Below are 22602 nucleotides of genomic sequence, written 5' to 3'. Positions count from 1 at the left end.
AATATAAAGTAGACATATTGTATATGTGAATCAATATATAATTTATTTGGAATATCAATTTTCCTTACAAGCAGAGAGTTTTAAAGTTAGAAAAATGCTACATTTTCAACATTTTCATGAAATTTGGGGATTTTTCACCAAGAAATGATGCAAGTAACGACAAAAATTTACCACTGTGTTAAAGTAGAATATGTCACAAAAAAACATTCCCGGAATCAGAATTGGTAAAAGCATCCCAGAGTTATTAATGCATAAATTGACAGTGATCAGAATTGCAAAAAAGGGCTCAGTCCTTAAAGGAAATCTGTCATCAGAATCACCCGCACTAAACCTGTTACATAGGCTTGTAGTGCAGGTGATCCTGATTAAAACGCTTCTTACCTCATTAAAAATGGTTCAGCGGTTCTTCAGATATCTTTATCTTTATGTTATTCCCTGGCTTGGGGCTCAGTGGGAATCGGCTATACGTCATTTTAGCCGGGCGGAGCGGCCGCCCGGCTCATAAATATTCATGAATGTATCATCGCAGTCTAACTCCTTGTTTTTGGTCACATGGGGAGCGCCGCGCATGCGAGTCATAGCAGAGGGAGGATGATTGGAGTCAGTGCAGCGTTGGGATGATGGGACTGGGTACAGGGGGACTGTGTGGGTAGTATGCGATATGTGAGGATGATGGGAGTCAGAGCAGAGGGAGGATGATGGGAGTCATGGGAGGATGATGGGGGGAGAATGCCGCTTCCGGGTGTACGGAACACGGCGCATTCGCGGCGCATTTGCGGCGCTCCCCACGTGACCAAAAACAAGGAGTTAGACTGCAATGATACATTCATGAATATTCATTAGCCGGGCGGCCGCTCCACCCGGCTAAAATGACGTATAGCCGATTCCGCGCTGATGCAGACCTCCCACTGAGCCCCAAGCCAGGGAATATCATAAAACTAAAGATATCTGACGAACCGCTGAATCATTTTTAATGAGGTAAGAAGCGTTTTAATCAGGATCACCTGCACTACAAGCCTGTGTAACAGGTTTAGTGCGGGTGATTCTGAGGACAGATTTCCTTTAAAGGGGTACTCCGGTGGTTAATTTTTTTGACTATATGGCATCTTCTTTGTAAGTTTAGTTTTTTTGCAATATATATGTTTTGTCAGCATGTATGTGTTTTTCTTATCTGTTTGTTGGGCAGGAAGTTCTGTAGTTCAGAGGGTTTTCTTTTACTGTTGTCCACAGTTCTGAGTCTGTTGTGGGCAAGATGTAACAGCTTTTTTTTTTCTCTGTCTGCAAGAGAAAAATAAGCCACGCCCCCTCATCTCATCCAGCTGAGTACACAACTCCTCACCTCCCCCAACCCCCCCCCCCCCCCCCTGCTCTGTATTCTAGGGACTCAGGTCTGCGCAGGAGAAGGACCTCACAGATAAGTGTTATCTAAAGGGGAGGATGAGAAGGTGCACGGGCTGGGGATGTATGGACTGCAGGGGAATAAATCTCATACTGGGAATGATCTCTATATGTGAAGGGGGAGGGGACTCCTGAATGACACATGCTGGGAGTTGTAGTCCCTGCTGTGTTTGTGTGTATGCTAGTGTTTATAAACCAGTGTGCCTCCAGCTGTTGCAAAACTACAACTCCCAGCATGCCCTGACAGACTTTGGGCATGCTGGGAGTTGTAGATTTGCAACAGCTGGAGGCCCACTGGTTGGGAAACACTGTTTTAGCCTATTCAGCATACACATCATGTTACACCATTGTTTCCCAACCAGTGTGCCTCCAGCTGTTGCAAAACTACAACTCCTAGCATGCCCAAAGGCTGTCAGGGCATGCTGGGAGTTTTAGTTTTGCAACACCTGGAGGCACCCTGGTTGGGAAACACTGGTGTATGCCCTACAGAGTTGTGGTGAACTAAAACCCCCAGGAGACTACAGAGGCAGCATGCTGGTGTTATATCACAGACTGAATGACACATGCTGGGAGTTGTAGTCCCATTTGTGTGTGTATCCCAACCAAGGCTGATTATATTAACCCCTTAAGGACAATGGACGTACTCATACGCCCCCCGTTTCCGAGTCCTTTAAGGACCGAGGATGTATGAGTACGTCCTGTCCATTCCCGGCCCCCCGCCGCTAGCCGGAGGTGAGCCGGTGCCCGATACCTGCTGATATCGATCAGCAGGCATCACGGCATATCGCCCAGGGGGGTCATGATGACCCACCCCATGTCGGCAATGGCCGCAGATCGCTGAACAATTCAGCCCAGCGATCTGTTGCGGATTCCGGGTCAATCGGGTCTCCAGTGCCATACCAAACAAGTTGTTACCAAACTCGGTGTTTCACAACCAGTGTGCCTCCAGCTGTTGCAAAACTACAACTCCCAGCATGCACTGATAGACTGTACATGCTAGGAGTTGTAGTTTTGCAACAGCTGGATGTTTCTCCCCCCCCCCCCCCCCCCCCCCCAAATGTGAATGTACAGGGTACACTCACATGGGCGGAGGTTTACAGTAAGTATCCGGCTGCAAGTTTGAGCTGCGGCAAATTTTCTGCCACAGCTCAAACTGCCAGCGAGAAACTACTGTGAACCCCTGCCAGTGTGACTGTACCCTAAAAACACTACACTACACTAACACACAATAAAATAAAAAGTAAAAAACCTTACATAAACACAGCCCCCCTCCCCAATAAAAAACGTCTGGTACGCCACAGTTTCCAAAACGGAGCCTCCAGCTGTTGCAAAACAACTACTCCCAGTATTGCCAGATAGCCACTGACTGTCCAGGCATGCTGGGAGTTTTACAACAGCTGGAGGCACCCTGTTTGGGAATCACTGGCGTAGAACACCCCTATGTCCACCCCTATAAAAGTCCCTAATTTAGGCCTCAAATGCGTGTGTCGCTCTTTCGCTTTGGAGCCCTGTCGTATTTCAAGGCAATAGTTTAGGGTCACATATGGGGTATCGCCATACTTGGGAGAAATTGTGTTACAAATTTTGGGGGGTATTCTCTGCTATTACCCTTTTTAAAAATGTAAAATTTTTGGGAAACCAAGCATTTTAGGTAAAATATTTTTTTTTTTTTACATATGCAAAAGTCGTGAATCACCTGTGGGGTATTGAGGTTCACTTTACCCCTTGTTATGTTCCCCGAGGGGTCTAGTTTCCAAAATGGTATGCTATGTTTTTTTTTTTTTTTTTTTTTGCTGTTCTGGCACCATAGGGGCTTCCTAAAGGTGACATGCCCCGCAATAACCATTTGTCGCTCCTTCCCTTCTGAGCCCTCTACTGCGCCCGCCGAACAATTTACATAGACATATGAGGTATGTCCTTACTCGAGAGAAATTGGGTTTCAAATACAAGTAAAAATTTTCTCCTTTTTACCCCTTGTAAAAATTCAAAAATTGGGTCTACAAGAACATTCGAGTGTAAAAAATGAAGATTTTGAATTCTCTCCTTCACTTTGCTGCTATTCCTGTGAAACACCTAAAGGGTTAAAACACTTACTGAATGTCATTTTGAATATTTTGGGGGGTGCAGTTTTTATAATGGAGTTAAAAACTATCTCGGAATCAGAATGATAAGTAAAAGCTTATTAATGTTTAAAGTGTTAATGTTTAAAGTTATTAATGTTTAAAGTGACAGTGGTCAGAATTGCAAAAAAATGCTCTGGTCCTTAAAGGGGTACTCTGGTGAAAACCTTTTTTCTTTTAAATCAACTGGTGGCAGAAAGTTAAACATATTTGTAAATTACTTTTATTAAAAAAATCTTAATCCTTCCAGTACTTATTAGCTGCTGAATGCTACAGAGGAAATTACTTTCTTTTTGGAACACTGATGACATCACGAACACAGTGCTCTCTGCTGACATCTCTGTCCATTTTAGCAACCGTGCATAGCAGATGTATGCTAAGGGCAGCATGGTGGCTCAGTGGTTAGCACTGCTGCCTTGCAGTGCTGGGGACTTGGGTTCAAATCCCACTAAGGACAACAATAAATAAAGCATTATTATTATTATAATAACGTCAGCAGAGAGAACTGTGGTCGTGATGTCATCAGAGAGCATTCCAAAAAGAAATGTATTTCCTCTGTAGTATTCAGCAGCTAATAAGTACAAGAAGGATTAAGATTTTTTAATAGAAGTAATTTACAAATATGTTTAACTTTCTGCCACCAGTTGATTTAAAAGAAAAAGGTTTTCACCGGAGTACCCCTTTAAGGTGTAAAATGGCCTGGTCCTTAAGGGGTCAATGTGCAGTGTATAAGGGGGCTGACCCGGAAAAATAGTAGGGTGGGTAAAGGGCGGAACAAACAAAAAAAAAAAAAAAAGCCGCCCCAAACCAGCAAGGCATTTGGCATGCTGGGATTTGTAGTTTTCAGCACAGCAAAAAACAGGAAATAGAAGCAAGGATAGGGAAACAAAGTGAGGGATAAAAAGACAACAAAGAACGGAAATAGAGTAGGCTAAACAACAAGAATAGAAATGAAACAAAACAAATAGGGTAAGTCACAAACGTAAAAATACGTTGACCACCTGAGTACCCCTTTAAGATTAAAAAGGGCTCAGTCCTAAAGGAGTTAAGTTTTATATATGCAAATGTGGTGTAAAAAAAAAAATTACAGATCACGGCGCAAAAAATGAGCCCTCATACTGCAGGCTTATACGGAAAAATGAAAAAGTTATAGGTAAGCATAATACAAAAGTATGTAATCATGGGTATCATTTTAATCGTATTGACTTACAGCATAAAGAAAACATGTCTATTTTACTGTAAAGTGTTCAGCATGAAAACCGTCCAAAATTTGCAAAATTGTGGTTTTCTTATCAATTTCCCCCCACAAATAGTATTTGGTTGTGCCATACATTTTATGGGAAAATTTGTGATGTCATTACAAAGGACAACTGAACGCGCAAAAAACAAGCCCTCATACTAGTCTGTGGATGAAAATCAGGGGTGTGGAAATTTAAAAAAAAAACTACTTGTCCAAGGGACTAAAGCGGAACACAATCTACTTGTCCCTCAAGAAAATCCACTTGTCCTGGCAGCTAAAATAATTTTCACCAAAATAGTCTGATCCCCCCCCACTAGACCACCAGGGATGGATATAAGATCCTTTAGACACTGCTGACAGCGGTAATCTAATGGTTAATAGGCGATCGCAGTATGTCAGGATATTAGCGGCCGGAGAGCTGTATTTCCTCTTACACCCGAGCCCAGAAAAGTCTAGATGTAACTTTTTGATCACCTTGTAAAAAATTTCTCATATGAAGTGACAAAAAATGAGCAATTCTGGACTATTTTTTTTACATTTCCACCGTTCACCGTACGGTTTAATTAACATTATATTTTAATAGTCTGGACATTTCCACATGCAGCGATACCACTTATGTTTATTTTTGTACATTATTTTTATTTAAAGAAAATTGGAAACTTTTATTAGGAAAGGGGCTTATTCACATGTATACGCACTTTTTAAAATATTTTAATCACTTTTTTTCAGTCTCAATAGGGACTTATGTGTTACTGGGGGGGGGGGGGGGTTCTGCTTCTCCAGTTTATGTGGTGCATTTTGTGTCAGAAAATGCTGGAAGTTGCATTTAGTTACTAGATAACTACAACACCCAGCATGCCCTGATACAGCCTATGGTTGTGTGGGTGTTGCAGCATGTTGCACAGTATAGTACAGTTAAGGTTATTGTGTAACATGCTGGGAGTTGTAGTTTTGGTTTGTGTCAGCGGCAGAGCCATAGTCTGTGTCAAGGAATACTGGGAATTACAGTTAGTAACTACAACTCCCAGCATGCCCTGATGCAGCCTATAGCTCTGCAGCTGACCCGAACCAAAACTACAACTCCCAGCATGTTACACATTATATAGTTCTACAGTTTAGGTTATGGTGTAACATGCTGGGAGTTGTAGTTTTGGTTCGGGCGTGTTTGTGTGCATCCGTGGGGCTCTTGGTTGGCGGGTGAGTATGAAGGGGCAGGATTCTGGGGGGGAAATTTAGTGCGGGTGCCACTAAAAATAAATAAAATTAGATGGCACAACTGCCCTAATGCCCGTCTGCTCCTATACAAAACATTCATGCATACACATATCATACATGCACCAGCCACTGCCCCCATATCATACACACACCCCCGCCACTGCCCCCCCCACATCATACATTACATACACACATACACTCACACCATACATATACACCATATATATGCACACATCATACATACACCCACCGCTGCCCCCCCACACATCATACATTACATACACATCATACATAGACATCATACACACATCATACATTACATAGACATCATACACACCTCATACATTACATACACATCACACATAGACATCATACACACATCATACATTACATACACATCACACATAGACAGACATCATACACACATTATACATTACATACACATCACACATAGACATCATACACACATCATACATTACATACACATCACACATAGACATCATACACACATCATACATTACATACACATCACACATAGACATTATACACACATCATACATTACATACACATCACACATAGACAGACATCATACACACATCATACATTACATACACATCACACATAGACATCATACACACATCATACATTACATACACATCACACATAGACAGACATCATACACACATTATACATTACATACACATCACACAGACAGACATCATACACACATCATACATTACATACACATCACACATAGACATCATACACACATTATACATTACATACACATCACACATAGACAGACATCATACACACATTATACATTACATACACATCATACACACATTATACATTACATACACATCACACAGACAGACATCATACACACATTATACATTACATACACATCACACATAGACAGACATCATACACACATTATACATTACATACACATCACACATAGACAGACATCATACACACATTATACATTACATACACATCACACATAGACAGACATCATACACACATCATACATTACATACACATCACACAGACAGACATCATACACACATCACACATTACATACACATCACACATAGACATCAGACACACATCATACATTACATACACATCACACATAGACATCATACACACATTATACATTACATACACATCACACAGACAGACATCATACACACATCACACATTACATACACATCACACACAGACAGACATCATACACACATTATACATTACATACACATCATACACACATCATACACACATCATACATTACATACACATCACACATAGACAGACATCATACACACATTATACATTACATACACATCACACATAGACATCATACACACATCATACATTACATACACATCACACATACACTCACACCATACATATCCACCAGTGTTTCCCAACCAGGGTGCCCATGGCATGCTGGGAGTTGTAGTTTTGCAACAGCTGGAGGCACCCTGGTTGGGAAACACTGATATACACCATACATATGCACACATCATACATACACCTGCCACTGCCCCCCATCATACATTACATACACATCACACATACACTCACACCATACATATACAACCACCCTTCCTGCCGCCGCCTGCATTCTCTGCCTTCTCACCTGAGCCGCCATGAGGGGACATCAGAGCTGTAGTCCCGGCCGGTGTGAGGTGAGATTTCCGTCCTCCCCCCCCCCCCGCTTGCTCTGTGTTGTCCCCGTGCAAACAAGCAACCTCCCCGTGGTGGATTAGGTCCTGTGGAGACAGATCAGGGGGAGGGATAGAGCTGAGTGTGGGGGAGGGGGGAGCTGTGCACGGAGCTGTGCTCGTCCTTTCTCTCACCCTGCTGTCTTCTGAGCTCCGTCCATCCTCCGGGAGGGGAGATAAGGGGGCTCTGCAGTCAGCTGGAGGCCGCCGCCTCCTCCATACACTCAGAGCTGGTGTGAGCTGTAGACTTCCATCGGCTCCTGCGCCTCACACCGACATTAAAGAAAAATAAGGGGGCAGTCTGTCTGTCCCTGCTCGCCCGATACAGGGCTAAATCTATGAACAATTCACCTGCCCGGCACCCAAAACTACTTGTCCCGGGCGTCGGGCTATAGGATTTCCACATCCCTGAAAATATAAAAGAGTTATGATTTTTAGAAGGCAAGGAGAAAAAAACAAAAAGCTAAAAATAAAATTGTCCTTTTAAGGGGTACTGTGATATTTTTAAATCAACTGGTGCCAGAAAGTTAAACAGATTTGTAATTTACTTCTATTAAAAAATCTTAATTCTTCCAGTAGTTATTAGCTGCTGAATACTACAGCGGAAATTCTTTTTTCTCTTTGGAACACAGTGCTCTCTGCTGACATCACAAGCACAGTGCTCTCTGCTGACATCTCTGTCCTTTTTAGGAACTGTCCAGAGCAGCATATGTTTGATTAGAAAAAATAAAATAAAAAATTTCCTTAAGGGGTTAAACTCTTTCACTGTATTTGCAGCGACCACTTCTGTAGGAAGGCCATGCATCCACTACTCTCAGTAAAGTAATACTTCCTGATATTACTTTTAAACCTTTGCCCCTCTTATTTAAAACTGTCCTCTTGTGGTAGTTTTTCTTCTTTTAAATATGCTCTCCTCCTTTACCGTGTTGATTCCCTTTATGTATTTTCTATCATATCCCCTCTGTCTCTTCTTTCTTCCAAGCTATACATGTTAAGGTCCTTTTAATCTTTTCTGGTAAGTCTTTTAGTAGCTCTTCTCTGAACTCTCTCTAGAGTATCTATATCCTTTTGTAGATACGGTCACCAGTACTGCGCACAATACTCCAAGTGAGGGCTTACCAGTGTTCTGTACAGCGGCATGAGCACTTGCCTCTTTCTACTGCTTATACCTCTCCCTATACATCCAAGCATTCTGCTAGCGTTTCCTTCTGCTCTATTACATGGTCTTCCTAACTTTAAATCTTCTGAAATAATTACTCCCAAATCCCTTTCCTCAGATACTGAAGTCAGAACTATGTCAAATATTCTATACTATGCCTGAGGGTTTTTACGCCCCAGGTGCATTATCTTGCACTTATCCACATTAGATTTTAGTTGCCAGAGTTCTGACCATTCTTCTAGTTTTCATAAATCCTTTTCCATTTGGTGTATCCCTCCAGGACCATCAGCCCTGTTACATATCTTTGTCATCAGCAAAAAGACACACCTTACCATGGAGACCTTTTCCTATATTACTAATGAAGATATTAAACAAAATTGGTCCCAGTACAGATCCCTGAGGTACCCCACTGGTAAGGCCTTTCTCTGAATAGTCTCCATTGACTACAACCCTCTGTTGTCTGTCACTCAGCCACTGCCTAATCCACTCAACAATATGGGGATCCAATGACTGTAGTTTATTGATAAGTCATCTATGTGGAACAGTGTCAAAAGCCTTACTAAAATCTAGATATGCGATGTCTACTGCCCCTCAGCCATCTATTATTTTAGTCACCCAGTCAAAAAAAAATTAATAAGATTGGTTTGACGTGATCTCCCTGAAGTAAACCATGTTGTTTTTTTTTTTTATCTTGCAATCCATGGGATTTTAGATGTTCCACAATCCTATCCTTTAGTAGGGTTTCTATCTTTTTTTTTTTTCTTTTTCTTCTGTTAACCTGTGTGGGGCCACGGGCATATTGATACTCCCTTGCGTCCTGGTACTTAAGGATCAAGGGCGTACCTGTACGCCCATGGGAATTTCGATTCCCGCCGCTAGCGGTACGGGGGTTGGAACGGAATGCCTGCTGAAATCCTGTGCAAATGCTGGGGGCAATCGCCGCAAATCGCCGATCAATTCAGATCGGCGATTTGCGTCTATTCTGGGCTGATCGAGTCTCTGATGACCCGATAGCCCGGAAAATCCTAAAGAATAGGAGCGAGGCGGCAGGGGGTGCCACCTTCTCCTATCCCCTGCGATTTGCTGATCGGTGAATTGCAGGGGCGGTGGGAACGTTCATTTCCCCCGCTCTGCCTGCCCTAGGATGTCAGGGCAGAGTGGGGGAAGATGGCCGCGATGTGCGGTGGGCCTGTGGATGCAACGGCACCGCCAGCGCCGGTTACCTGGGTTCCGGCAGACCGAGGACCTGGTAAAAGAGGTGAATGCTGACAGGAGGCGCAGGCAAGTGGCGGCGGCGGCGGTTTCCCAGATACCGCAGTGAAGATTGCCGTAAAGTGATCTTCACTGCTGTATCTAGGAGTTTCAAAACTACAACTCCCAGAATGCCCAGACAGCATTTGGCTGTCTGGGCATGCTGGGAGTTGTAGTTCTGCAACATCTGGAGGGCCACAGTTTGGAGACCACTGTCCTTCCAGATGTTGCAAAACTACCACACTTAGCATGCCCAGACTGTCCAGGCATGCTGGGAATTGTAGTTCTGTAACATCTGGCCCTTCAGATGTTGCAGAACTACAACTCCCAGCATGCTTGGACAGTCTCAGCATGCTGGGAGTTGTAATTTTGCAACATCTGGAGGACTAGTTTGCAGACCACTAATACAGTGGTTCCCAATCTGTGCCCTTCCAGATGTTGCAAAACTACAACTCCCAGTATGCCAAAACTGTCCAGGCATGCTGGGAGTTGTAGTTCTGCAACATCTGAAGGGCCAGATGTTACAGAACTACAACTCCCAGCATGCCTGGACAGTAAGGTCATGCTGAGGATGTGTAGTTTTGCAACATCTGGAAGGGCACAGTGGTCTCCAAACTGTGGACCTCCAGATGTTGCAAAACTGCAACTCCCAGCATGCCCAGACGCCAAGGGCTGTCTGGGCATGCTGGGAGTTGTAGTATACAGGGTCCCATTACAGCAATGCATGTCGCTTTACGGCGACGTGCATTGTTGTAAAGGGCCCGACCGCGGCTGAAGATCAACTCACCTGTCGCCGCTGTCGCCGTCTGGATCCGGGTCTTCAGGGACGAGGTAAGTACCGGGGCCGGTCCCCAGCACTCCCCTGTCCCCCGCCGCGTCCTCCGGTCTTCCTCCCGTCCTCTCCGGACATCCAGGGGCCGGGCAGGGTGGGAGGAAGTAACCGCCCCCCCATCCTGCGATTGGTCGGTTAGTTAACCGACGGATCGCAGGGGATCGGAGGAGGTGGCAGGCTTGCCACCTCGCTCCGATACTTCAGCATGGTCCTGGCTGTCTGTGACAGCCGGGATCATGCGAAATTACCGGGCGGTCTTGTCCCAGAGACCCGATCAGCCCGGTATCGCCGCAGATTGCGAGGGCGATTTCCCTTGCGATTTGCGGCGATCGCCGACATGGGGGGCCTACATGGCCCCCCTCGGCGTTTGCCCTAGATGCCTGCTGAAGGATTTCAGCAGGCATCCAGTTCCGATCTCTGCCCGGCGAGCGGCAGAGACCGGAAATACAACAGGACGTTCTCTAACGTCCTTGGGCATTAAAGCACAGGTAGTGAGGACGTTAGAGAACGTCCTATGTCCTTAACAGGTTAAGGCTCACTAAACCACTTGTTACGTTCCTTGAAGGGTTTAGTTTCCCAAATAGTATACCATGTGGGGTGTTTTTTGCTGTTCTGGCACCAGAGGGGCTTCCTAAATGCGACATGCCCCCCCCAAAACCATTTCAGCAAAATTCGCTCTCCAAAATCCCATTGTCTCTCCTTCTCTTCTGAGCCCTCTAGTGCATCCACAGAGCACTTTACATCCACATATGAGGTATTTCCATAATCAAGAGAAATTGGGTTACGTACTTTGCTTTTTCTCCTTTTACGCCTTGTAAAAATAAAAAATATAGGTCTACAAGAACATGTTAGTGTAAAAAATAGATTTTGAATTTTCGCCTCCACTTTGCTGCTATTCCTGTAAAACACCTATAGGGTTAACAAACTTTCCCAATGTCATTTTGAATACTTTGAGGGGTGCAGTTTTCATAATGTGGTCCATTATGGGGTATTTCTAACATAAAGACCCTCAAATTCACTTCAAAACTGAACTGGTCCCTGAAAAATTCTGATTTTGAAATTTACTTGAAAAATTAGAAAATTGCTGCTATACTTTGAAGCCCTTTGTCGTCAAAAAGTAAAAACATGTCAACTTTATGATGCAAACATAAAGTAGACATATTGTATATGTGAATCAATATATAATGTATTTGGTATGTCTGTTTTCATTACAAGCAGAGAGCTTCAAAGTTATAAAAATGCAAAATTTTCAAATTATTTATGAAATTATTTCAAGTATCGATGAAAATTTACCACTAACATAAAGTAGAATATGTCACGAAAAAACAATCAAATAATTCATAAGTACAAGCATCCCAGAGTTATTAAAGGGGTACTCCGCCCCTACACATCTTATCCCCTATCCAAAGGATAGGGGATAAGATGTCAGATCGCCGGGGTCCCGCTGCTGGGGACACCGGGGATCGCCGCTGCGGCACCCCGCTATCATTACTGCACATAGAGAGTTCGCTCTGTGCGTAATGACGGGCGATACAGGGGACGGAGCAGCGTGACATCATGGCTCCGCCCCTCATGACATCACGGCCTGCCCCCTTAATGCAAGTCTATGGCAGGAGATGTGACGACCGCCACGCCCCCTCCCATAAACTTGTATTGAGGGGGGTGGTCCGTGACGTCACAAGGGGCGGAGCCGTGACGTAACAATGCTCCAGCCCCTGTATTGCCCGTCATTACGCGCATAGCGAACTCGCTCTGTGCAGTAATGAGAGCGGGGTGCCGCAGCGGCGATCCCCAGGGTCCCAAGCAGCAGGACCCCGACGATCTGACATCTTACCCCCTATCCTTTGGCGGAGTACCCCTTTAATGCTTAAAGTGGCAGTGGTAAGAATTGCAAAAAAAATGCTCTGGTCCTTGGGGTCAAAATGGGCTCGGCCCCCAAGGGGTTAAAACTAAACAGAAGTATGCATTAAGGGAGTTGGCTAGCCCTTTATTCTCTTCTACATACCTTCCTTCCTTTGTTTTTAATTTAGTTATTCCTTGTTTTCATTTCCTTTTTTCATTTATATATCTGAAGAATGTCTTATCCCCTTTTTTCACAGACTGAGCTAGTTTTTCTTCTGCCTGCTCTTTAGAAATTCTTAACTTGCTTGGCCTCTTTCTGCCTAATCTTGTAGATTTCCCGATCTTCATTGCTCTGGGTTGTTTTATAATTACTAAATGCTAGCTTTTAGTTTTTTATGAATTTGGCCACTTCTACTGGCCATTTCAAAGGGTCTCTTCCTTTTTCTGCTTTTACTGACAAGTCTAATGCAATTTTCAGTTGCCTTCAATAATGCGTCTTTTAAGTAGTCCCATTTCTCCTGGACTCCATGTAATCCGTTCTAGTCTGATAGGAACTCATTTATGACAAATCTCATTTTTAAAAAGTCTGTCTAATTTATGTTGGCATAAAGTTGAAATGTTTTTACTTTTAAAAAACATTAGAGGGTTTTAAAGCTGAGCAGCAATTTTCCATTTTTTCACGAAAATTTCAGGTACCAGTTAAGTTTTGAAGTAAATTTGAGTCTTTGTTAGAAAACCCCCCTAATGGACCCCATTATGAAACTGCACCCCTCAAAGCACTCAATGACATTCAGAAAGTTTAACCCTTTAGGTTTTTCACAGGAATAGCAGCAACATGGAGGAGAATCTAAATCTTCATTTTTTACACTAACATGTTCTTGTGGACCCATTTTTACAATGGGGTAAAAGGAGAAAAGCCCTCCAAACATTTTAATCTAATTTCTCTTGCATAAGGAAATGCCTCAGGTGTATGTAAAGTGCTCTGTGAGCGCACTAGGGGGCTCAGAAGGGAAGGAACGGCAATTCAATTTTGGAGAGCCAATTTTGCTGAAATGGTTTTTGGGGGGCATGTCGCATTTAGGAAGCCCCTATGGTGCCAGAACAATGCAAACTATTTGGGTAACTACACCCCTCAAGGAACGTAACTAGGGGTACAGCGAGCCTCAACACCTCACAGGTGATTGACAAACTTTTATGAAAGTGGGACGTAAAAATTAAAAATGTGATATTTTTTTTCACTAAAATGCTGGTGTTACCCCACATTTTTCATTTTCACAAAGGGTAATAGGAGAAAAAGCTTCCCAAAATTTTTTATTTTATTTTAATTTTTCATTTTCATGTACCACTGTTCAAAAAAATCTGTCGGACACCTTTGGAGGTGTAAATGATCACTGCACCCCTTATAACATTACGTGAGGGGTGTGGTTTCCAAAATGGGGTCACATGTGGAGAGGGGGTCCACTGTTCCGGCACCATGGGGGCTTTTGTAAACGTGGCCTTCAATTCCAGCCAAATTTTCTCTCCAAAAGCCCAAAAGCAGATTACTGATTAGTACCTGGGTGGCTCCCGTGCATTCAGACGCTAGCCGCAGTATTATGGAATTCTCACAACATAGCCATTTGGCCCCAAGACAAGCGCAGATACTTCCTAAGCATGTCCATTACTGTCTGGCAGGTATGTAATAAAATCACATTATGGTAGATAACCCCTTTAAATGTACATGGTGCGCTCACACTCCTGAGCCCTGTTGTGCGCCCGCAGAGCACTTTATGTCCACATATGGGGTAGTTCCGTACTCAGTAGCAATTGCGTTACAAATTTTAGGGGTCTTTTTTTCTTATTTTTTTTTTCTTTTTTTTTTTCTTTTACCGCTTATGAAAATGAAAAGTATGGGGCAACACCAGCATTTTAGAGTAAATATTTTTTATTTTTACACTAACACTCTTGTGTAGACCCCCAACTTTACCTTTTCATAAGGGGTAAATAGAGAAAAAGCCCCCTAAAATTTGTAACGCAATTTATTCAGAGTACGGAAATACCCCATATGTGGCCCTAAACTGTTGCCTTGAAATACAACAGGGCTCTGAAGTGAGAGACCGCCATGCAGATTTGAGGCCTAAATTATGTATTTTCATTAGGGTGGACCCAGATGCAAGCATGGCGCTTGTCCACCAAAAATAGCCTAGGGCAGTGTTTCCCAAGCAGGGTGCCTCCAGCTGTTGCAAAACTCCCAGCATGCCTGGACAGTCAATGGCTGTCCAGCAATACTGTGAGTTATTTAGCAACAGCTTGAGGCACAGTTTTGGAAACAGTGCTGTATGAGAAGTTTTTCATTTTTATGGGGGGGGGGAGATAATCAATGTAAGGGGGTGCATGTATATGTAGGGTTTTACTCTTTATTTTGTGTAAGTGTAGTATAGTGTTTTTAGGGTACATTCACACTGGGGGGGGTTCACAGAGAGTTTCACGCTGGGAGTTTGAGCTTCAGCGGAAAATTTGCCACAGCACAAACTTAAAGCGTACCTGTCATAGTGCAAAAAAAAAAGAAAAAAAGTGATGTGTTACTCAGGACCCAATCCTGATCATTTACATATAATTATGTGTCTCGGACCTATATATCCAGAGATATAAGCATTTATCTGCTGGTGAGTTACATTTTCATTGTACAGGCTGGAGGGAGTGTGTCAGTCTGTCTCCCTCACAGGAGCAAGCCTGTGCAGTCAGCCAATCAGTACTGTCTACTCTGTAACCCTTTCCTCTCTGGTTTTATGCTGTGTCAGAGGAAGATACTTGGAGCTTGCCTGCAGTAATCAGAAGACCTTATGGTGAATTCATAACAGGATAACATTTATAAATATAAGAATAGATCTTTATAAAATTAGTGCAAGAATTTTTTAGATAAGTACAGTATTTTTATGAATACATGTTCTATCTGTTTTATCTTCTCCTAGTAAAGCTGGATGCTAATCAGCATAGCTGTCACTATGTGTGTCATTCATCTTCCACAGACTCCTGAATATCTGATCAACTTTTTTGTCATTCAGGAGTCCGAGAAAGCTTTGACTATTTCAGCATGCTGGGAGTTGTAGTTTAGTAACAACTGAAGCTGCAATGTTTGTAAATAACAGTGTTAGAACTTTGTTGCCTCCAGCTGTTTTAAAACTACAGCTCCCAACATGTCCACACATCCTTTATCTGTAGTGTTACATACACAATAGAAATCTCCTATACTGGATACCGGTATGCTTTACGGCCAGTATCCAGTATGCTGTAAAATCTAGACTAGTCTGTCAGGCTAAAAGACCGGCGACCCCTAGTGGCGGCTATTTTGAGCTTGAATTTCAGGTGAAAATTTTAATTTTTTTTAACAGGTGTATATTGTGAAATGTCATATTATAATGAGTCCTGCAATATATGAAAAGTTTTTAACAATTACAGTGCCTCTTTAAAGAGGAAAAACTCTGTAAACCCTAGTCCGTGTGAATGTACCCTGTGCAATCACATGGTGGGGGGTGGGGGGGGGTGGGGGGGGGGACACAGGACATACATGGTGCGAGTTGTAGTTATGCAACAGCTGGAGGCACACTCGTTGGTGAACACTGAGTTAGGTAACAGACTACCTCAGTGTTTCCGCACCAGTATGCAGCATGCATGGTCTGTCAGTGCTTGCTGAGAGTTGTAGTTTTGCAACATAATACAAAGGGTTGTAGGTGGCTCGCACTATAAAATGCAATGTAACAATGTATTCCGAGGTTGCTGTGTTGCACGATACCCTTCGTGCCAAAAAACAAACTAAGAATTTACTTGACTGTATGCAGCCATCTAAGTATGCATATACTACTAAATGTACTACTAAAATAAACTATTAATTGAAAGTCACGTCTATAGCAGGGCCCTTTCCACAGACGAGATACGAATTAGCAATAAATGGAGAGTAAAAAGATGATAAAAATCAGTATTAAGCCCAATGAAAGACCACCTAAAAATGTATATATAATCACTCGTTGGATACAGTCTATGATGTAATCAGATAGATAAGTTTTTATATAAACATATGAGACTGTTGGTGTGCCACGCCACTCGCCACCCGACAGCCGGCAAATAGAGCTTTCAGAGGAGATGTGCAATCTGGGTAGCAGTACAGCGATGTGATGAGCCAGTCTTCCTAATGCTTGGTCCGACCCGAAATGTTAGTCTGCGGTTCCGGAGAGTATTGCTTGTCTCGATCTGATCTTGCTGTAGGATGGTCGTGCGTCTGGCCGTGATGGAAGTGGCTGTAGCTGGTAGCAGTGGTGGGTGCAGTGGAGAGTGGTGGCGTCCTTGTGCTGAGGTTTGCGCTTTTTGGTATGGTGGTACCTAAGTAGTGAGGTTCCAGTAGTTGCGAAAAATTTTTAATAACATGTTAGTGAATATATCTAAAAGTTCATATACACCGCTACTAAGGAAGGGGACCCCCCCGAAACACATTTGGCATTGCTGTATACCCCAATACTATTAGACCACCTGCATATGAACTTTCAGATATATTCACCAACCCCTTTTTTATTTTTATTTTATTTTTTTGCAACTGCTGGAACAATACTTAGGTACCACTGTACCACACGCGCAATCCTCAGCACAAGGACGCCACCACTTCCCGCTGCACCCACTACCAACCACTGCGACCAACCACAGCCACTTCCATCACGGCCTGACGCACGTCTGTGCCATCCTGCAGCAAGATCAGATCGCGACAAGCAGTACTCTCCGGAGCCGCAGACTAACTTTTCGTGCCGGATGCATGTCCGTGCCAGTCTGCAAGCATTAGGAAGAACGGCTCCTCACATCACTGTTCTGCTACCCAGATCACATATCTCCTCAGAAAGCTGCGGGGACCTCGCTCTATTTGCCGGGTGGTGTGGTGCAGTGCACAAACTGTCTCATATGTTTATATAAACTTGCCTAACTGATTACTTACATCATAGTCACTCGTTGGATACAGTCTATGTATACATTTTTATGCAGGCCGTCTTTCATTGGGCTTAATACTGATTTTTATCATCTTTTTACTCTCATAATTTATTGCTAATTCATATGTATGCATCTCGTTTGTGGCAAGGGCCCTGCTATAGACATGACTTTCAATTAATAGTTTAAAAAATATTTTAAGTAAAACTAGCCATATCAGTTTTTTATTTTTATTTCAGTACATTTAGTAGTATATGCATACTTAGAGGGCTGTATCCAGTTTTGTAAATTCTTCGTAGTTTTGCAGCAGCTGGAGGCACACAGGTTGGGAAACACTGAGTTAGGAAACAGATCCTTACTCAGTGTTTCCCAACCAGCATGCCTCCAGTTTTTGCAAAACTACAACTCCCAGCATGCACTGACAGACCATGCATGCTGGGAGTGTTGGTTGTGCAACAACTGGAGGAGACCAGTTTGGATACCACTGTGTAGTGGTCTCTAAACTGTGGCCCTCCAGATGTTGCAAAACTTCAACTCCAAACATTCCCAGGCTGACCAAGTATGCTGGTAGTTGTAGTTCGGCAACATCTGAAGGACCATATGTTGCAAAACTACAATTCAAAGCATGCCTAAACAGTCAGGCATGCTGGGCGTTGTAGTTCTGCAACATCTGGAGGGCTACAGTTTGGACACCTCTGTATAGTGGTCCCCAAACTGACAGTCAAGGGCTGTCTGGGCATGCTGGGAGTTGTAGTTTGGCAAGTCCTAGAAGGAAACAAAGATCACTTACCAGTGATCTTTGCTGCTGCTGACTCCTCACTGCTGATGGTCCCTGCGCTGCCTGCTGCTGGTCCCCCGCACACTGGCCCCCATTGCTACCATCTTCCCCTGCTCTGACTGGCAAATCACAGGGGATAGGAGGAGGTGGCCCCTGCCGTCTCACTTCTATCCTTCAGGGTGGTCAGCGCTGTGTCTCAGGCGATGTCCTGGGATGGCTGCTAATAAAAATCAGCAGTCATCCCGTTCCGATCACCGCCCCGTGCACCCTTGGTCCCCAACAAGTAAAGAAAAAGAATCTCTGGCAGTGTCTCAGGTGTCCTGCTCCGGGTCCCCTGCAACGATCATCTTACTAAAGCTGCAGCATGATGTCTTATCTAACAAAGCACCTGGGCCCAAAGTGTCAGACTGTAGCTCAGTGAATTGCTGGATGACGTGATTCGCTACACTGCAGTATGACACACTGGGCCCAGTTGCTTCCATAGTAAACAGTCACTCTGTGGGTGCACAATGGGAGCACTGGATGAAAGTAGGTGTTTTTTTTATTTTTATATCCCACACAATGGAAATAATCAGAAAAAAAAAAAATCTTCCCTTGCAGATTTTGCTTTGCAGGAAATTCCACTTGCAAAATTCTGCAGTGAACCATCCGAAAGTGGAATTTGAGCTGTGGGAAACCCACTGCAGATGTGCCATGTATGACTCTAACCTTAAAGGAAATCTGTCATGAGATTTATTTAGCATAAACCTGGTGACAGGGACCCTCATCGTTGTTGTACCGTATATACTCGAGTATAAGCCGAGTTTTTCAGCACGATTTTTTGTGCTGAAAACGCCCCCCATGGCTTAAAATCGAGTGAACTACAAAAAAAATACCAGTGGAGGGGTAGTCCGTGCCGTCCATCTTCGGCCATCTATGCTGCAGGGACCGTCCGGTGGGGAGGGTTAGTCGTTCCGGGCTGTCCATCTTCACCGGGAGGGCCTCTTCTCCGCTCCGGGCCGGCCCCAAACTAGCAATGCTGCATTGACGCCACCGCGCAGGGACGTCCTTGCGCAGGGACATCACAGATATCTGCTGCGCACGGACGTCCCTGCGCATCTTCGTCACCGCAACGTCACTAGTCCGTGGCCCTCCCGGAGCGGAAAAGAGGGCCTCCCAGTGAAGATGGACAGCCCGGAACGACTTACCCTCCCCTCCCTGCAGCATAGATGGCCGAAGATGGAAGGCCCGGTGAGATGGCCGAAGATGGAAGGCCCGGTGAGTAGAAAACAAAAGGGGGGGTCTGGATGATGTTGAAGGGATTGACAGGCGTTGATGATGAAGGGGGGATGATGAGGAGGGGGATGATGAGGAGGGTGATCATAGGGCTGTGCGTTATGACCAAATATGTGTATCACGGTATTTTTTTAACTTACGGCGGTTCCACGGTATATAACGGTATTTTCATCCCCCAATCATGTGACCCGCACGGTGTACGGCGACCACCCCCCCCCAAAATCATGTGACCCACCAGCACTGTTCTGCTCCCCCCGATTAATGATCAGCCCAGCGGGGTACTACTCACAGATGTCACCTTCAAGCACTGCCCTCCTCCTCTTTTTTTTGGGGGCCGCTAGCGGTGGAACTCACTGTACGCCAGTGTTCTCCAACCTGCGGACCTCCAGTTGTTGCAAAACTACAACTCCCAGCATGCCCGGACAGGCAACGGCTGTCCGGGCATGCTGGGAGTTGTAGTTTTGTAACAGCTGGAGGTCCGCAGGTTGGAGACCACTGCTGTACACTGTATACCTATGCTCGGGCTGCAAAAGATAAAGAAAATAAACTTTAAACTCGCCTACGTCGGCCACATGCTGGGGACTGAAACGCCGGACAGCCGTCAGCCGATCACTGGACGGAGCGATGTCCCGCCCCGGCCAGTGATAGGCTGAGCCCACTGTCATGTAAGCAGCCGGCCAGAGCTTCTTACATGACAGTGGGCTCAGCCTATCACTGGGAGTTGTAGTTTTGCAACAACTGGAGGTCCGCACGTTGGAGACCACTGGCGTACAGTGAGTTCCAGCGCTAGCGGCCCCCAACAAAGAGGAGGAGGGCAGTGCTTGAAGGTGACATCTGTGAGTAGTACCCCACTGGGCTGATCATTAATTGGGGGGGGGGGGGGGCAGAACAGCGCTGGCGGGTCACATAGGATGTTCCCCCGATGACAGCGCTGGGCTGATAATACATTCCCGAGGGGGAGGGGCCCAACCGGTATTGCGGTATGGGGGGAAATTCATATGGTGCAGCCCAAAAAATTCGGTTTTCAGTATGAACCGGTATACCGCCCAGCCCTAGGTGATCATCACCCTCATCATCATCACTCTCATCATTATCACCCTGTCATTATCACCCTGTCATTATCACGGGGTGATGATGATGAGGGTGATGATGACGAGGGTGATGAGGGGGGTCTGGATGATGATAGGGGGGGATAATGACATGGGGGGGATGATGCATTTCCCACCCTAGGCTTATACAGTGGTCCCTCAACATACGATGGTAATCCTTTCCAAACGGACCATCGTTTGTTGAAACCATCGTATGTTGAGGGATCCGTGCAATGTAAAGTATAGGACAGTGGTCTTCAACCTGCGGACCTCCAGATGTTGCAAAACTACAACACCAAGCATGCCCTCGGGCATGCTGGGAGTTGTAGTTTTGCAACATCTGGAGGTCCGCAGGTTGAAGACCACTGGCATAGGAAGTTGTGCTCACCTGTCCCCGCCGCCCACCTGTAAATACTCGCTGCACCCCTTATTAAATTCTGTGAGGGATGTAGTTTCCAAAATGGGGTCACATGTGGGGGGGGGGGGGGGGTCCACTGTTATGGCACTACGGGGGGCTTTGTAAACACACATGGCCCCTGACTCCCATTCCAAACAAATTCACTCTCCGAAAGCTCAATGGCGCTCCTTCTCTTCTGAGCATTGTAGTGCGCCAGCAGAGCACTTGACGTCCACACATGGGGTATTTCCATACTCAGGAAATCGGGTTTCAAATTTTGGAGGTCATTTACTCCTATTACCCCTTGTAAAAATGTAAAATTTTGGGGAAAAGCAGCATTTTATTGAAAAAAATAATTAATTTACACATCCTACTTTAACGAAAAGTCATCAAACACCTGTCTGGTGTTAAGGCTCACTGTACCCCTTGTTTCGTTCCTTGGGGGGTGTAGTTTCCAAAATAGTAGCCATGTGTTTTTTTTTTTTTGTGTGTGCTGTTCTGCCACCATAGCGGCTTCCTAAATGGGACATGCCCCCCAAAAACCATTTCAGCAAAATTTGCTTTCCAAAAGCCAAATGTGACTCCTTCTCTTCTGAGCATTGTAGTGCTATTACCCCTTGTAAAAATGTAAAATTTGGGGGAAAAGCAGCATTTTAGTGAAAAAATTAAATAAAATTTCATTTGCACATCCAACTTTAATGAAAAGTCGTCAAACACCTGTGGGGTGTTACGGCTCACTGGACCCCTTAAGTTCCTTGAGGGGTGTAGTTTCCAAAATAGTATGCCATGTGTTTTTTTTTTGTGTGCGGTCCTGGCACTATAGGGGCTTCCAAAATGTGACATGCCCCCCAAAAACCATTTCAGAAAAACTCACTCTCCAAAATCCCAGTGTCGCTCCTTCCCTTCTGAGCCCTCTACTGCGCCCGCCGAACACTTTACATAAACATTTGAGGTATTTCCTTACTCGAGAGAAATTGGGTTACAAATTTTAGGAAGATTTCTCTCCTTTTACCCCTTTTAAAAATTCAAAAACTTGGTTTACAAGAACATGCGAGTGTAAAAAATGAAGATTTTGAATTTTCTCCTTCACTTTGCTGCTATTCCTGTTGAACACCTAAAGGGTTAACACACTTACTGAATGTCATTTTGAATACTTTGAGGGGTTCAGTTTTTATAAGGGGGTCATTTATTGGGTATTTCTAATATGAAGGCCCTTCAAATCCACTTCAAAACTGAACTGGTCCCTGAAAAATTCTGATTTTGAAAATATTGTGTAAAATTGGAAAATTGCTGCTATACTTTGAAGCCCTCTGATGTCTTCCAAAC

General features: G+C 44.4%; 1 protein-coding gene across 4 annotated transcripts in view; it reads left to right on the top strand.

Moving 5' to 3' along the window:
- TRMT12 (tRNA methyltransferase 12 homolog) overlaps positions 1-22602 on the top strand; it is a 309262-nt gene that overhangs the window by 38636 nt on the left and 248024 nt on the right. The gene's annotated exons all lie outside the window — the stretch shown is intronic.

This window comes from Hyla sarda, chromosome 9 (genome assembly GCF_029499605.1).
Source record: "Hyla sarda isolate aHylSar1 chromosome 9, aHylSar1.hap1, whole genome shotgun sequence".
NCBI classification, from domain to species: domain Eukaryota; kingdom Metazoa; phylum Chordata; class Amphibia; order Anura; family Hylidae; genus Hyla; species Hyla sarda.
This window is presented reverse-complemented; position numbering and strand designations above follow the sequence as displayed.